Source organism: Oryctolagus cuniculus, chromosome X (assembly GCF_051225735.1).
Source record: "Oryctolagus cuniculus isolate XC-2025 breed Fujian yellow rabbit chromosome X, ASM5122573v1, whole genome shotgun sequence".
In the NCBI taxonomy this organism is placed as follows: domain Eukaryota; kingdom Metazoa; phylum Chordata; class Mammalia; order Lagomorpha; family Leporidae; genus Oryctolagus; species Oryctolagus cuniculus.
Window position 1 is genome coordinate 7,177,445 of NC_142888.1, and position 13,880 is coordinate 7,191,324.

The 13,880-nt window shown below is 35.1% G+C and overlaps 1 protein-coding gene across 6 annotated transcripts in view; it reads left to right on the forward strand.

Annotated features, from left to right (window-relative positions):
• Window positions 1–13,880, forward strand: part of CNKSR2 (connector enhancer of kinase suppressor of Ras 2) — a 317,996-nt gene that overhangs the window by 109,670 nt on the left and 194,446 nt on the right. The gene's annotated exons all lie outside the window — the stretch shown is intronic.

Genomic DNA, 13,880 nt, shown 5'->3' on the forward strand with positions numbered 1-13,880 from the left:
CCAGTAACTCAGTCTAGTCCGGTTTGCTCCCCACAGAGTTTAAAGGTTTGATATAGTGATCATATCAGCCCCTGCTTGAAAATCCTTCATAGCTCCCCCATTGGCCTCAGAATAAAACTAGTACTCCTTAAATAACTTCCAGGGTAGCACATGATCAGATTCCTCCAACATTTCCCTCTTTGATTTCAGCTCTCAGTGTTTGTTTTTCATGCCCCACCCTATGAACGCACTGTATGTATCAGTGCTTTTAATTTTTGGTCTTTAAAACTTTTTTTTTTTTTTTTTTTGACAGGCAGAGTGGACAGTGAGTGAGAGAGACAGAGAGAAAGGTCTTCCTTTGCCGTTGGTTCACCCTCCAATGGCCGGCGCACCGCGCTGATCCGATGGCAGGAGCCAGGAGCCAGGTGCTTTTCCTGGTCTCCCATGGGGTACAGGGCCCAAGCACTTGGGCCATCCTCCACTGCATTCCCGGGCCACAGCAGAGAGCTGGCCTGGAAGAGGGGCAACCGGGACAGAATCCGGCGCCCCGACCGGGACTAGAACCCGGTGTGCCGGCGCCACTAGGCGGAGGATTAGCCTAGTGAGCCGCAGCGCCGGCTGGTCTTTAAAACTTTCAACATTTATTCTGACCAAAACGCTTGTGTCTTTAATTCCTCTCATCCTTCTAACCTCAGTTTATATACCACATCCTTCGGGAAGCCTTCTATTCCCCCCCAGAACACAGTATCAGAGCCAATTGAAGACATTTTAGAAGCCTCAAATACTTAAAATCATATCAAATAGGTGTCTGTAGCCTTACCACCATGTTATTCACAGTTGACACAGTAAGTGTAATGGCATTTGAAATTTGGATTGTCTAATTTTTAGGGACTCCAGTAATTTAATTGTTTGTTTGTTTTTTTTTTTTTTTGAAGTATCAGGTATCAAGTTCCTTTCATAAAACCAAGTTTCTCATTTGCTTGGTGAGTAGTTTTGTACTACAGAACAGACTGTTTTTAACTGATCACGGTGCTTATTGCCCAGTGTTTCCTGTTTATTTTTCTGTACACTTCACTAGACTTTAAACACTTTGATGGTAGGCATTTTGTCTTGTTCACCATCATATTCCCAGAACAAGGACATACCTGGAAACCAGAATGTTGATAAATAAGTGTTAATTAAAAAAAATCCATATCAATCTAGTTTTCTCACTGTACACAATTACAAAGTCAAAGGCCCTGCCTCCTCTAGGTTTATACCTGGAGATGAGCATTTCTGACCTGAAAAACATAAAGGTTAAGTCCTTCCTATGTGTTGTACTCATTTTGTAACAAAGTGGGTCTAAACATGAGGGAAAATATGATTATAAAAAACTGTGTCTAAAGGTGTAACTATTTTTATAATAGTTTATAACTTACAAAGCATTTCCAAATATCCCATCTCATTTGTTCGCTGTAATAAAATTTGGAAGCAAATATTTTCATCTCAGTTTCACATATGAAGCAACAACTTCTGACAGATTAAGTGACTTGACCAAAGTTATTTGACAGAACTAGAACTCAAACCCAGGTCTCTTGACTCTAAGTGACTTCTTTATATGGAAACCAGTGGATCAAGTTATTTATGGCTATAGAGTTGTTTCTGGCATTGAAAATTCCTAACCTGAATGTTTATTAATGATAATCAAACTAAAGCAATACTATATCTACATACTATATCTTCCAAATAAGTGGTATATATTTATATTTCAAAAGGAAAAAAATAAATCTTAGGATTTTTCTGCCTCTTATTTCTCTTCCTGAGAATTTATAAATTTTATATTCAGTTTTGATTCTTTTTCAGTTTTTGACATCTGTGATCTTCTAGGTTTTATAAGTGAGGAATTACATGTTAAAGTGTTGAACTTGAGCCTTACAAGACTTGAAAAATCAAGCTTATTTTTAACTGATCAGCAATTTAACTAACAAATACTTTATTAGTAATTTATTTGTCAAACCTTTTGCATAATAATTGCAAATTTTGCTTCTACAGAGTCTCCCTTCTACAATTTGAGTATGGAAACCACTAGATCATTTTTTGAAACGATATTTTCTTCACTCAACAGATTGTAAAATGAAACTGTATATTAAAAGCCACAATGCACTGAAAATTATCTTATGTAACAGATTAAATGAAAACACATTAGAAATAAATCTTAGTAAATGATGTTATTGGCAGAATTCCTCCTTTTCATCTTTATTTCCCTTATATCATGTTCTCATTAGAGGGATTGATATCAATGGTATATTTGACCATAACATTCTTCTGCCTATATCCTTTCAGCAGTCCTCATTCATTTAAAAGACAAATTTTAAGGTCTTTAAAAAACGATTGAATGTCACACTACTTCATCAACATCATGTTTCAATTCATCTTGCTTCACAATTCATGCTCCAGTAAGACTAAACTATATTTAGTCTCCTACATACCTCTGCTTCTTACCCATGCCTTTCTAATCATACTGTTTTGCTTTACTTCACTATGCCTAACCTTTTGTCTGGATAACTTCTGTGTATTCTATAAGACTGTGGTCATGCTTGATTTTCACAAAATACCTTTCTCACTTCCTCATACTACTAGCATAGATGGTCTTTTTTGCTACCGTAACACCCTCTGCCTATGTTTCTCATTGCAGGCAGCTACCATCTTGTATTTTTTCTAGCTTTATTGATATATTATTGGCAAATAAATATCATGAATAAGGTATACAGCAAGATGTTTTGACATATACGTTTATTGTGAAATGATTAGCACAAATGAGCTAATTAACATACTCATCTCCTCATGTATGTATGTAGAATGAGAACATTTGAAATCTATGTTTGGGAAGTTTCAGATATACAGTATATTGACTATAGTCACCATGCTATATAGAACTATTTATCTTATAACTGGAATTTCTGGATTATACAGTAGTTCTGTTTTTAATGTTTTGAGGAACCTCCACACTGTTTTCCGTAATGGCTGTACCAATTTACAGTCCCATCAACATTGTGCAATGGTTCCCTCTCTATACGTTCAGCAACACTTGTTATCTTTTGACTTTTGATCACTGCAGTCCTAACAAGTGTCAGCTGACACTATGGATTTTATTTCCATTTCCCTGATGATTAGTGATGGTAAATATCTTCTTAGACACCTGTTGGCTATTTGTGTATCTTCTTTGGGAAAATGTCTATTGAGATCCTTTGCCCATTTTTAATCAAATTATTTTTTCCTATTGAGTTTTATTTGCTCCATATATATTAGATATTAACCTCTTATTGGATATATTGTTTGAAAATGTTTTCTCCTGTTCTGTAGGTTACTATTTCATTTTGTTAACTTTTTTGATATGCAGAAACTTTTTAGATTGATGTAGTCCCAATTGTTTATTTTTCTCTTTATTGCCTGTTCCTACCGATTTATGTTTTACTCATATCTATGTGGCTTTTTTTCCTGCTATACTTTGAACACTTTGTCTTTTTCTTTTTGGAATTTTATTTGACTGTTTTCCTACCTTTATATCCTTTGAATTGTCTTTGCATATTTTTCTCCAGACCACTAAATAAAGTAACACACGACTTAGCATAATGGTTTGCTAAGAAGTCACTGATCAAGAAATGTTATGCCAAACATAGATATGTTTCACTACTGTATCATGGTCAGATAAGAGGCATAGATACCATGTTTGGTAAACAACTTTCTGTAATGTGATTAATATAGCTATCCAAACAGATAATCTATTTCAGAGGTAATCATAATCTGTAAATGTGTATTGATACAAGGTAGGTAGTAGGTGAAAAAAATGGCTATAGTTGTGAGTGTGTAGACAACCAAAGTATGGAATTGTAGATTCAAGGCCTTATTAAGTTGGAATAGAACTTAAGGCTCATCTAATTTTATCTGCGTTCATTCAGTCTATGGATAATGATAGTGATAGTTAATATTTGCATGTTTTGTAATTTACAAAATATTTCTGTGTCAATTTATGTTCATAGGTAGGTAAGTCGAGTTGTTATGATTTCTTGGCAACAATATAAGGTAGGCTTAAACATAGCTGTCAGTATTTTTATCTACTAATTAATACTGTTTGGTAGAAAAATAATCCATTGTATCTGCCATATGATATAGAACATGACTAGCTATCATAGAAACTAGAGGTATTAAATAGATAGCAGTGAAAAGAAATTCAGTAGTTAAATGACTTTGCCTTAGAAATAAGTTCATTAACTTTACTTCTTGGACAAATATTGTGGAGATTGCTTTGGGTGTGTTAGGATGAACAAAACAAGGAACTGAAAGACATAGTTACAGGCCTGATTTTATTGCCAAGAAAGGTCATTTAACTTGAATGAGTTATTTAACTTCTCTACGTTCTTTGTAAAGGAAGGATAGATAGTCCATCTGTATTCTCCTCACATTGTTTGTTGCTCTTTCTGTGTTACAACTCACAATTCTGTTTAAGGTGATGGAGATCTTAGCCAATTCTTTTAAAGCTTAGTAATGTTAACATCAACAGATACTAGCTCTCTGTGTCTCAAAACAATGGTGACAGGAACAGCTAAGAGTTTGTAGTCATTGAGCTGATCAAAATGGTGAAAAGGTTATCAAAGAAGTACTTGTGATATGATTATACATCTGCCTTGTTTCTCAAAGACAAATTTAAGTATCTTAACTTAGAGCTAGTCTATAGCATTTTTAACACATTCAAGGATACTTATGTCTGTCTAGCCAACATGGACATTCATTCTTTGCATTCAGAACAGTCAGCTTTCAGTCTTTGATGAATCTAAATGTATTTTTACACTTTTATCTTTTTAAAAAAATTTATTAATGTAACAAGAGCAGATTTCATGTAATTCATAGGAACAATTCTAAGAAGAAAACGGTATTATTTATTTTGCTCCCTCCATCTCACCCTACCTCAAGTCCCCTCCTTCCTTCCTTTCTTTTTTGTTTTTTTTTTTTAATTTTGCAAGAACATAATTTCAGTCTCTCTATAATCACAGGCTTAATGCACCACTAATCATAATATTCAACAAGTAAAAAGGAAAAAGACCACAGTTATACAGGAGTATAAGTAAGAGCTAAAAAAAAAATCACAAGGTGTCCATATCATTCCTATACAATTGTTTTGAACTTTTATCTTACATGCAATGTAAAGCATTTATCCCTGGCACGTATCAGTGATCACAAAGCTATTATGTTATGGGTACTTTAAATTCTTTGCCATAGCTCTTTTCCACATATTATCCTGTATTGGTGGTACTGTAGATGTCTTAATAGACTGGCATCTGTACTTTGCTGAAGGAATATTAAGAGAAATACGAAGTTTATACCTGAAAACTAAATCTTTCCATGTTTTCTTCCCAGATATTGCCTCTATTGTTGTTTGGAATTTCTATTAAATGGCTTCCCATTTTATAACTGTTGCATGGACTATAGTATGTTTCTCTAGACCTGCACTGCAGTCTCACATGGTAAACACCAGCCACATGCGGTTACTGAAATGTAAATTTAACTTATGATTACAAATTTAATTCCTCATTTACATTAGCCATATTCCAGGTGACCAATAGCCACATGAGTCTAGTGGCTACCAAATTGGACAGCACAGATATGGGACATTTCTTTTATTCCAGAAAGTTTTATTAGAGCTGTTCAAGACCATTACTGTATACATGTATGAAAAAAATATACCTTAATGAAGAAATTCTGTTGTCTGTCAGTATTCAAGATATTGTAAGGCAAAAATCTATACATGTATTCAGATTGAAAATAAGTGGTAAAGCAGTGATGATTATTGTAGCTTCCTACTAAAAATGGAATAATCTCTATTTTGGAAAAAGTTGGGAACTTTTCAAAATTTTTAAAAGGCTGTAAGATAGCTCAAAATTAGAACAACAGAGGTTTTGCTTTTGTCTTCAAAATAAATTATGCGAGCCGGCGCCACGGCTCACTAGGCTAATCCTCCCCCTTGCGGCGCTGGCACACCAGATTCTAGTCCCGGTTGGGGCACCGGATTCTGTCCCGGTTGCCCCTCTTCCAGGCCAGCTCTCTACTGTGGCCAGGGAGTGCAGTGGAGTATAGCCCAGGTCCTTGGGCCCTGGAGAAGCCCCTGGCTCCTGCCATCGGATCAGCGCGGTGCGCCAGCTGCAGCGCGCCGGCCGGGGCAGCCATTGGAGGGTGAACCAACGGCAAAAGGAAGACCTTTCTCTCTCTCTCTCTCTCTCTCTCTCACTGTCCACTCTGCCTGTCAAAAAAAAATAAAAATAAAAATAAATTATGCTTTGCTCTTCTATAGATAATTAACCATAGTCCATACTATATTAGTCATTTTTTTCTCTAAGGAAATACACATCTTCATTTAAAGCATCTCTGTTAGTCTTTATCCTTCTTCAGCCCTTAACCAGATTTGAGCCTCCTTTCTCTTCATCAGTGAATTTGCCACATTTTTATTATACAGTTATGAGATGATAGAAGGTAGTAGATATATTCTTGATTCACTTATTTTTCCCTTTGATATGACACTTCATTCACTTAATTCTCCTTTTTTTTTTTTTTTTTTTTTTTTTTTTTTTTTTTTTTTTTTTTTTTGACAGGCAGAGTTAGACAGTGAGAGAGAGAGACAGAAAGAAAGGTCTTCCTTCCGTTGGTTCACCCCCCAAATGGCCGCTACGGCTGGCGCACTGTGCCTATCTGGAGCCAGGAGCCAGGAGCCAGGTGCTTCCTCCTGGTCTCCCATGCAGGTGCAGGTCCCAAGCAGTGGGCCATCCTCCACTGCCTTCCCAGGCCACAGCAGAGAGCTGGCCTGGAAGGAGGGGCAACCGGGACAGAATCCAGTGCCCCGACCGGGACTAGAACCTGGGGTGCCAGCACCACAGGCGGAGGATTAGCCAAGTGAGCCGTGATGGTGGCCCTTAATTCTCCTTTTTTAGGTTTGTTGTGTCAACCCCTGGATGTGTATGTAGTGCTAGATCCTCTAACTCCTAATACAATTTCCCAGCAGTGATAATAGGAATCATGTTATATAAAGCATTTCTTCAACCTTCTTTCCACTTAAAATCTTTACATCAACTGAATTATGTAACTATATTTATCTAGTTTTTTATAAATTAGCATATCATGATAAAGTCTAAATTTCTTCTCTCTATATTCTTTTCCTCTCCCCTTTCTGTTCTATCACCTTGACCCTGCTTTCCACAAAACTTTTATAATTTCTTTCTTACCTTGAAACATCTCCTAGAGTGGTTTATCTTAGTTGATATTATTGGTACATCTAAATTTCAAAGACTTATCCTTTTCACCTATAGTTTCATTTCCATCATATTAAAACTGATTTTTAAAGCCTCTTGTGGCCATTGTGCCTAGCGCATCACTTAAATTAGACACCATTTATTCCCTCTCCCTTTCTAAAACTCTCTTTCCTTGTCTCTGTAATACAACTTTCTTCATCTGGTTGTAGCCATGCAATTAATTCTCCCTTTGGCTCCTGAAACAAGCATTATCTGAGATTCTATACTCAGCTGCCATCCCACCATACAGACTATGTAGTAGGATGATGATGATGATGATGATGATGATTCCTTGTAGTTGTCACTATCACTTCAATGTAAATACCTCCCAGATATGGCTGTATTTCAGTTTCAATTCAGTTTTTTCAGCTGTCTGCCAGCAATTATATATAACATATCCTGTCTTTCAGACACTTCTAATTTCCCAAGCCTAAAATAGAATCATATTAATCCTATCAGGTTCTCTATCTAAACTATGCATTCATCCATTTGTTTAAGCTTGAACCGTTGAGGTAATGTTTAACTTTTCCCCTCCTAGCTTTTCTGTGTATGTATTGAGTCAGTCATCTAATTCTCTGTTTCTGGCTACCTGTATGTCATCTACCTATCCTCAACTCCTTCCCAACATCTTATGTAAACATTCCCTGGTGTCAGGATAAAGTTCACATTCCTCCATGCTTCCTGGAGAAAAAACATCTACTTGGTATGTCTTAGAAGATACATAGCTTTGCAGAAATTTACCTATCTGAAAAATGCTACCAAAGTTTCTCCTGTAGCTTAAAGAACTGCGAAGAAAGGAAGAAATGGCAGTGGGAGTTGTTAGCTGTACCAGAGCATTTCAAGGCTACCTCTCTTGACCTCACACATATACTCACAACTCAACTATACTATTAAAATAGGCTGTCACATTACTGTGTAACATCAACTATACTATTAAAATAGGCTACCCTGACTTCAACCCTTCCCAAGGAAAGTCGAGAGAAATTATCAATTGACTAAGTTTTTGCCAACCTGGTGGAAAGAGCTTCAAAATAGAAATTATATTGTAATAGAAAGATGAAATTGTATTCACTTGAAAACAAAAGCAAATTTTGCCCAGGCTAGCATTGGTAGCTCTCTACAATACGATGTCATAGTATTTTCTCTGCTTTCTTTTCCACTTTATTCTTCCCACATATCTTGCACTCTAGCCACATCAGTCTGCTTACTCCTTATTGACTATGCCTTTGTTTAGTATTTTCACAGAATCTGATTTTTTTTCTCCTGAATCCTCAATTCCAAGCCATTGAAATTGAATTTGAAAGCCATTTAAGACCAGCCGAACAGTCATCTCTTCTAAATACTTATTCCAGAATTATCAAACCAGAATGTGTTACCTTCCCTGTGGAATCTGTTCTCAGAATCTCCCTTGTGTAATTTATATTGTTATTCGAATGTTTTCTCCTCCAATAAATAATGGAATCATGAAGGCCAAGGACCAACCTTAACTTAGCTTTAATTACCCAAAAATCCCTGACAGTGAATTGCATTTAGAAGATGCCAAGAAACATTTTTAATGAACTTAATTGTGGCATGAATAAATGAATGGGTAAATGAATTAAAAAAGAAAGAATATAATAGCAACTCAGTGCTTGAATTAATCACAGGTGTATAAAGATATTTTGATAGCTTAATAGTAGAATATGTTAAATTGTTTGGTATGAACGTACCATTATCAAAGCTTTTCATAGATATGAATCCTTTTTACTCCAAGCAAAACAATAGTTTTACTTTTAAAAGTCTGTTATAAATATATTACATTGAGATAGATGAAACAACATTTATAATGATAAAGTTCAATGAAATATAAATGTACATAGTAATATTAGAGATGGACTGTTTCCCTCCACTGTTTCTCTTTATGTATGTCATATTAGTAATCTATGTACTGTTCTTATGACTGTAATGAACAGTTAATAAGACATAATATTAGTTATGAGCATTATGACTCATAGATACTTAAACTTGTTGAAAAGTTATAGAACATCAGTGAAATAGGTGTATTCATGTGCATTCTACTCAGAATGGCCATTGCATCATTTTGCAGAAAGAATAACTGATTATGATCCTGTGTGGAGGGTGTTGCTGTGCATACCTACATTCTAAGTAAGAAAAATGATCAAAATTGAGGAGACAATACTCAGTTTTATGAACATTTTCTCATTAGAAAAGTGGTCCATTTAAATGTGCATCATGTGATTTATAGAAACATATGGGAAAGGATAAAAAGACATTCACATTTTATTTTGTAGAGTAAAAAAAAGCTTGAGCTACTGAAGAAAATTCCTGAGAGTACATAGTTCCATAACTAAATCCAATTTTAAATCTAAATTTAATCTTAATTTAAAAATAATTAGAACATTAGGGACCGCCACTGTGGCACAGTGGGTTAACACCCTAGCCTGAAGCGCTGGCATCCTAGATGGACCCAGGTTCAATACCCGGCTGCTCCACTTCCCATCCAGCTCTCTGCTATGGCCTGGGAAAGCAGTAGAAGATGGCCCAAGTCTCTGGGCCCCTGCACCTGCGTGGGAGACCCAGAAGAAGCTCCTGGCTCCTGGCTTCCGATCTGCACAGCTCCAGCCATTGAGGCCAATTGGGGAGTGAACCATTGGATGGAAGACCTCTCTCTCTCTCTCTCTCTCTCTCTGCCTCTCCTCTCTCTGTGAACTCTGACTTTTAAATAAATAAATAAATCTTTAAAAAAATAATTAGAACATTAGAGGTATATCTTTTCCTAGTATGAACAGATTTGTAAAATATAAATTTCTCAATACACAGTGACATTTTCTTTTTAAAATTTGGAGTATGATGTTTCAGGAAAAGATTTGGCCCCAAAGTATTCATAAAATTCATGCTTGAAAGGCATACATTTTAAAATCACATTTTGATAGAAATAATTTACTAATAAATTGAATCCTCCCAAGTTTCTAGAGCTATTTAAATATTTACCATGATAAAATGAATTCCACAAAATTATTAACAGAATAGAACACAGTCACTTTATTTCTATTCTCCCCCCTTCTATAAAGTGGCAGTTAATTGGCATTCTTTGTGTTGTTAAGTTTTGTTTTATTCTTAGTTTCCTGTGTCCTGTGGCTTTCAATGAAGAACAGGTCTATCTGGCTGAAAGGTATAGATGCAAATAACTAGAAGCTATTCAAAGTAGTAAGCTGTTAAAGAAAGAAAAGGTGTATTGGGAGGAAAATTTAGTAAATTAGGAAAACATGTGGCCAAAACATACCGTTCTGGGGAGCTAAGTACTGTGTGTATGTGTGTGTGTAAAATCTGAAAATTGCTGGAGTAGCTTAGCAGTGCCTGACATGTGATTACATTGATTTTGCAACGGTGTACTAATTTTTCTGCCTAAAGACTTACTGTTTCCAAGACTCAATTACAAGCCATTTTTTCTGACTTTTTTAGGCAGAGTTAGTTATTTCCTACTCTGCTTCTTGAGTAAGTCTGTTTTTACAGTGTTTTTAGTTTTGCTTGTTTTAAATTTTTTTTTAATTTTCATGTTTGTGTGTGACAGTTTTTCATAGTTATGAAAAACTTTGGTCACTTTATTCACTTCACGTATCTCCTTTAGACTTTTGTCTTGTGGGGCCATGACAGAATTGTTGAGTATGCATAAGTACTTCATTCTTTGATCTTAAATCTATTATTACAAATGTAATCCTTTCAGTCAGTGAGCTGCAGCTGATGAAAGATGTTACAAAGTTTGAAATTTACTAGAGCAATATGTATAGCACAACCCAGTGTTCATGTTATATTTTAATAAGATATTAATATTTGAAAATTATAAATAATGATCCTTCCAGAAATTAATTTATGCAGTTTAGTGCCATTTATACTTTTAAAGCTTTTAAACTTTAAAACAGCATGAAAACTTTGAAATTAAGCATGTTTTAAGTTATTTGTGTGAATGCCTATTTCTCTAAACTGTACTTCTCTAAGTCAAGGACCATGTTTTATGCATCTTTGTACCCAGAGCATAATTGATTAACACTTGCTGAATGGGCAAGGGGTGGAACATTTGACGTAGTTGTTAAGATACCAGTTGAGATGCCTGTATCCCACATTGGAGTACCTGAGTTCAACGCCTGGCTCTGGCTCCTGACTCCAGATTCCTGCTAGTGCAGACTTTGGAAGACGGCAGTGATGGATGACTCAAGTAGTTGGGCTCCTGCCACTTATTTCGAAGTTCTTGATTGAATTCCCAGCTCTTTGTTCTGGCTTCAGCCCAGCCCTGGCTTTTGTGGGAAAGAGCTCTGTATATCTTTGTCTCTACCTGTCTTGTCTCTCAAATTAATAAAAATTTAAACAATAATTTGCTGATTCAAGAGGGAAAGTACATCTGTTATACATGATCTAATCTGTTATACATGATCTAATATTATTAAAATATTACTAAGTTTATTTTGTATGTGTATTTAATTTTTGAATGATTAATTGATTGATTTGAATGACAGAGAAAAAGAAGGAAAGACAGAGATATCTTCCATCTGCTGGTTCACTCCCCAAGTGCCTGCAACAGTGAATATTAGACTAGGGTGAAGGCAAGAGTCAGGAACTCCACCTGGGTCTCCCACATTGGTGGCAGGAACCAAAATACTTGGGTCATCACTGAAGCATCCCAAGCAGATTAGCAGGAAGCTGAATCAGAAGTGTGGAATACTTGAATTCAAACCCGCACTCCAGGGGATGTGGGTGTCCCAAGCTACAGTTTAACCTACTGTGCCACAATGTGTGTCCCTAGTTTTTAATATTGTCATTGAATATAGTAAATATATTTATATTTGAAAAATATACTGTGTTTCTGTGCATTGCAGTTATTTTTTTCTTTTTAATAGATTACCCAATTGTCCATCTTTAGCTAGTGAGAATTTCTTCACATTGACTCCTGGGTCCTATTGACACAAACCTGATAGTCTTTGATAGGTTCCTACTGTTTTATATCATGGTGTAATCCAAGCTCATCTTGAACATTTCCTATCCCAGATCTGGAAATACCATTTTCCAAGAAGGCCTGGGAAATGGCATTTGAAGACACACATTTTGGGAAGTTCCTTATTACTAGGTTGGTCATTGTTCCTATACCTTTTCCAGTGGGAAGAGTGAAGAAATATGTACATACATAAATAATGTATATGCATAAGTAATACATCAAGAAACTCAAGCCTTTTTTTCACTTATTTGGTCTTACATATGTGTCTGCTTTATCCCATGCCAAAAATACTAATGACACAGGAATGATAGAATGACAGTCACATAATCGTTCAATTGTTTCACCTTCCAAAGCACACAACAGATTCAGCAAAATTACAGCACCACTATCAACAAACAATATGTTTACTGAGAACAAATTAAGATTATTTTAACAGTTCTTTTTATTATAACACACTAGGGATCTGTGAGTAAATCGTTATTTTAAAGAGACTTGATCTAGCTACTTTGTGTTATTATATCACAAGTAGGATAAACAATGTATTTACTTTTCTCCTTGAAGAGAATCCCTTTGAAGCTTGGATATTTAATCATATGGTCTGATTCTGGGAATGTAGGATAATCATGGAATACACCTCCTTTGCAGCTAAAGCAAGTATAGAAGCAGTAAGGGGAATGGGGCATCTTCTCAGCTTTCCACAATCATCTCTTCCCAACGTAATCATGTTTTAAATTATTTTCTGTTAAATTGGACTCTTTCAAATGGACATATATGTATACTTTCAAAACATTAATGTTTTATTTCAGTTTAGTTCTTCTGTACATAAAATTCATAATTTTTGTCAAAGAGTTCACTTTGGGCAACATATGACTGTATTTCTAGGAAATGTCTCCTTTGGCACGTGAACTCCCTTGAGTGCCAAGGAAAGGCAAGTATTAAGTATTTCTGTTAGTTTGTGAAATCTTTCAGACCTAAAGTTTATTTTACTTTGAAAAACTTGCTCCTGATATGAATACATACTTCTTCTGACAAAGTATTGTTGTGAAATAGTACTATCAAAAACTGTGTTGAACAAGATTTGTCTTTGTTAAAATTAAATTCAAAGAAAAATGAAATGAATTGTTACTTCTTAAAACATGCTGTACTGTGGAATATTGTTTTTTTTTTCAAAATTAGCTAAATAGTAATTTTATATTTTTAAATAGAGGTAATGAAGTTTTAAGAAATTAAAAATGATACAGAACAATAACACATAGTGGAATGTATCACTTGGTTTATATCAGATGCTGTGCTGTGCGATTTCTTTCATTTTCTAATTTAATTCTCACAACACACTTATTGGATTACTGTTAATATATATCATTGCCTGTTTTATAAATTCCTTGGGGGAAACTGAGTGTTAAGTTTCTAAGCAAAGATAATTTTGTTATATTGTTGCTTACTGTATATTAAGGAATTGCACATTTAAAAAATAGTGTTTTTGAAAGACAATTTTTCAGAATTTCAGGGGGTTAAATTTAGGTAAGAACTGTAAACTTGGTTTTCGTAACATGCATCAATTTTAAATGTGTAATATAATGTATATTTAATTGCTTACT